Source organism: Ahaetulla prasina, chromosome 5 (genome assembly GCF_028640845.1).
Source record: "Ahaetulla prasina isolate Xishuangbanna chromosome 5, ASM2864084v1, whole genome shotgun sequence".
Taxonomy (NCBI): domain Eukaryota; kingdom Metazoa; phylum Chordata; class Lepidosauria; order Squamata; family Colubridae; genus Ahaetulla; species Ahaetulla prasina.
In genome coordinates this window covers 54,674,616-54,679,191 of record NC_080543.1, presented here as the reverse complement: position 1 = coordinate 54,679,191, position 4,576 = coordinate 54,674,616, and positions in this window count along the sequence as shown.

Sequence of the window (4,576 nt, the reverse complement as noted above, 5' to 3'; positions counted from 1 at the left end):
AGTCATGACCAGACGTTGATTCCCAAATAAGTATTCAACGCACATACCAAGTTTGTGGGAACACATGCTTTTCAGTTATTTTAGTCAGATATTATTAGGGAGATATTTTAAGAATAAACTTTAATATCCAAACAAGATTTTGGAAACTCAACTCTAGCACATTTTTACCTGCCTTAATTAATAGGATGACTTCTTTGTGCAACCCATAAAATCGGGTCATTTGAAAATGATTGTTTTAAATATATATTTAAAATATTTACTTTGTTCATTATTTACTTCAGCAGAGCTGCAAAATATACTTCTTAAATTGTTGCTGACATTTGGAAATTTTATCTCTCTGAATATTTTATCAGTTATCAGAATAGGTTTTTAAACTCAGAATTCAAGAATAATATTGGTGAAATATTTAAAATTTATGTCCTGTTTATTTGGAATGTTAACTAAGAGGCTTCATTTTATATGATCTGATTTTCTTTAGCATTTTCTTTTTAATTCTCTTCTGATATTAATTGCACCAGAAATTATGCATTGTACTTCCTCCAGTCAACATTACTGGCATTCAAAGCATATTTTATCATTTTGCCTGTTTTAAAAATATGATGCCATATGGGTAGATAATTACAATCAACATAAATATATTAAATCAGTATACTTCTAAGTTCAAAAAGGTTTATAATTGGATTGACTATAATTTTAAGAAACATTCCTTTGCATTACATATTGTACAGCTGAAATGGTAAACATTATAAAAATTAGATTTTAATCTATAAAATATTGACATGATAAAATAGATTAATTGAAATAATTCCCACAATCAGAACACTTTAGTCCACTTTAATCAGTGGAACAACTTGCCTCTAGAAGTTTTGAATGCTCCAACACTGGAATTTTTTAAGAAGAATAGAATAACAGAGTTGGAAGGGACCTTGGAGGTCTTCTAGTCCAGAGGTCTCCAACCTTGGCCAATTTAAGACTTGTGGACTGCAAGTCCCAGAATTCTGGGACTTGAAGTCCACAAGTCTTAAAGTGGCCAAGGGTGGAGACCTCTGTTCTAGTCCAACCTCCTGCTTAGGCCGGAAACCCTACACCACTTCAGACAAATGGTTATCCAATCTCTGTGTGCCACCTCTGGCACGTGTGCCATAGGTTTGCCATCACAGGTATAGGGTTTCCTGCCTGAGCAGACCTCCTCTAGAAGACCTCCAAGGTCCCTTCCAACTCTGTTATTCTGCTATTCTGTAGCACTACATGTTCTTTTGTAGAAAGTTAGCACCCACCCCTCTCCTAGAAGAATGAAATATTCTAGAAAATATTAAAAAGGAGGAATATTATATTTCCCTGGACGAGAAATGGAGAAACAAGTTTTTAACACAGGAAGCAGACTCACTCTTGATAGCCCCCACCCTCCTCAATAGCCCACTGCAGATATCAGCACTTAAGAGATAAAGAGATGGCTAGGTCTATATCTAAGCAAGATCCCAAGATCACCCAAGATCCAGCAAAGGTAGGATTAGCCCTCAGCCACAGTAGGAATTGCCCAATGCCCCTTCATTACTTCACCCAGTAAGATTCAACCAAGCCTGGGACACAGACAGCCTACAAAGTTAGCTAAGACCCCGCCCCCTGGGAGTCTGACAGCCAATAGGATAATTGCCCTTGCCACAGGAACAGGAAGCTCAAGTTCAAAGTCCAAGAGAGAGTATAAATAACATTCACTCTCCACTCTGTCAGCTATCCAGGACTTCAAATCTATGTGTTCCTATTCACGATTAAACCATCCTTCCAAGCAGCCTCCATGTTTCCAGTGTCTTTCAGTTCCACTTGGAACTGAACCCAGATGGATATTTCTTCCAACACTTTATCATCCCCAATGGCATCTGTGGCCTTCTTTCACTTTCCTAATGACAAAAACAATCTTGTGCCATTAACCTCTCCCCTTTGGAGCGGAGGGTGAGGTTTGTGAGGCTTTTGTCACTCTAATCTTCTTTTCCTCACCCCTGGTGTCATCATAACATGGATAATTGGTGAGAAAGTTAAAAGTTGTTCAGCTGCTGTAGAAAGAATTTTAATATGAAAGAATTGAATTTTAATTTAAAAATTAGATTTATTCCTATTGTGCCTCTGACACCCCTACCCCCTTTGATCATTAACATGATCCACAAACCAAACTAGAAAACCATATTGCAGAGTACAGTAATCCACTTCTTCCTCTGATAATCAATGATCAGAGTAAACTAATTACCTGCACAAATAATAACAGACAGAGAAAATCCTTTCACAATACAGTTTCTTTGGGTATTGGAGGTGGCATTGGAGCCAGTAGGCTTATATCAAAGGGAACAGGTCTGCATATTCATCAAAGTAAGATAAGAACATTTCCACCAGAGCTGCGCATCCACCAAATTAAACATTACAGAGGGAATATTCACACACGCACCCACACACCACAAAAACCCGATCCCCTCCTATAAATATTTCCAGTCTGTACCCCAATCTTGTAGCTACTTTCGAGCCCTATCTTTTGTGCTCTTGAAATAAACCTTCTCCTCTTCAAGCAACGTGTCTGGATTTCATCTTGATTTGTTCTTGTGTAACCCCAGGTCAGATTGGGACCTCAAATGCTTCTAATACTGCTTTAGTTTCATAATTTAGTTTCTTTTTTTTTATTGAAAAAGTTTTTACAATTTTTTTTACCCTCCTTTTCCCCCCTCCCCCCTCCCTCCCCTCCCTCCAAAACCACCCTCCTCCCTCCCCCCCCCTCCGACTTCCCAGAGCAAACACAAGGTATAGTTCAAAAAGAAAACAATCATACGCTAAATTTTTCCTAACACAAATTATAGTCCTCCCCTTCTTCTCAAATCCTAACTTCCCCATACAAATCAGAGATAAATACATCCTAATCATTCAAAGGCAATCTGATATCTCTTAATCTGATCTATTTTGCGTATATTCAATCCATTTTTTCCATTCAGTTAGATATTTTTCTTGTGTAGTATCTTTCAAAAAGGCTGAGATTTTGGCCATCTCAGCCAAATTAGCAACTTTCAATAGCCATTCTTCTATTGTGGGTAACTCTTTTTTCTTCCAGTATTGTCCTATCAATAATCTTGCCGCTGTTATTAAATTTAGAATCAGCTTAGTCTCAGTTACTGTACAGTCCGTAATAATTCCCAGTAAAAAAATTGCGGTAGGAACTTTTATCTTCTTTTTGATAATTTTGTTTCTTGTACATAAATCTGCATATTATCATTCTTCACATTATTTGCCTCCTATCTAATGTAATTGTAATGCTACTAATGACAAACATACATAATAAAAACTCAGAATATAAACCTAAGAAGTAACATTTATCTCTGGGTAGTCACAATTTTTCTTCCTGCAAATGTATGGGAATGTATTGAGATAGGGCTACTGTACTTTGGCTGCCAGAATCCAAACTATAAGTAGATGTCTGCAACACCTAATCCAATTGGTCTTCAGTATTTTGTAGCCCAGATAAGGTAGCCCCATTAATAAGAGTTATCTTTCTACAGAAATTTCTCAACACGTTCCTGTTTTTAAAAAGTCTGCTTATTTTCTACTCTCGTGTTTTAAAGTGCTTAGCCAACAAAAAAGTAGCTTTCCAAAGAGACTGAATCTGCCAAATCTTAATTATGAGGTACCTAGCTTTTGTAAAGATGAAAATCAGCTACTTCATTCTACATCAAACTTGGGGAAGCTACTGCTCAAAATATTACTGAACTATAATTTCCAGAGATGTTGAGACAAGAAAGAATGTAAAATTCTCCACCCCTATCCTATTCTTTAACATGAACAGGGGAATAACTGTGGAAAATAAATGTTGGGAATTTTAACTTTGTGAACTTTCAGTGCATTTATTTGTGGAAAAATAATAATGTACACCTACATAGCGAGGTGATGCAGAAATAACAATTAAATAAACAATTCTAGAGGCAATGCAAAATGATTTTTCTGGTGCAGGAGCTGATTACACTGCAGAATTAGTTTATCTTTATAAGATAGCAAAATAAGATAGAAAAATTTATTAAGTGACTTTTGCCCCATTTTTTAATTTTTCTTGCCACATTTGTTAAGTGAATCACTGCAGTTGTTAAATTAATTAAATTAATTAATTAAGTGAATCTAGCTTCCCCACTGACTTTGCTTGTCAGAAAGTCACAAGATGATCACGACCCCAGGACACTGCAGCCTTCATAAATATGACAGTTGTCAAGCATCTGAATATAAATTACATGACAATGGGAATGCTGCAACGGTTGTTAAGTATGAAAAATGGTCATAAGTCACTTTTTTTCAGTGTTATTGTAACTTCGGTCACCAAATATTGATCATCAATTGTGTTGTAAATGTTGTACCTTGATGAAAGTATCTTTTTTTTTATGTACACTGAGAGCATATGCACCAAGACAAATTCCTTGTGTGTCCAATCACACTTGGCCAATAAAATTCTATTCTATTCTATTCTATTCAAATGAACTGTTATAAGTCAAGGACTACCAGTATGCTCTTTAAAGGAGAATAGACCTTAGTACAGGTAGTCCTCAACTTACACTAT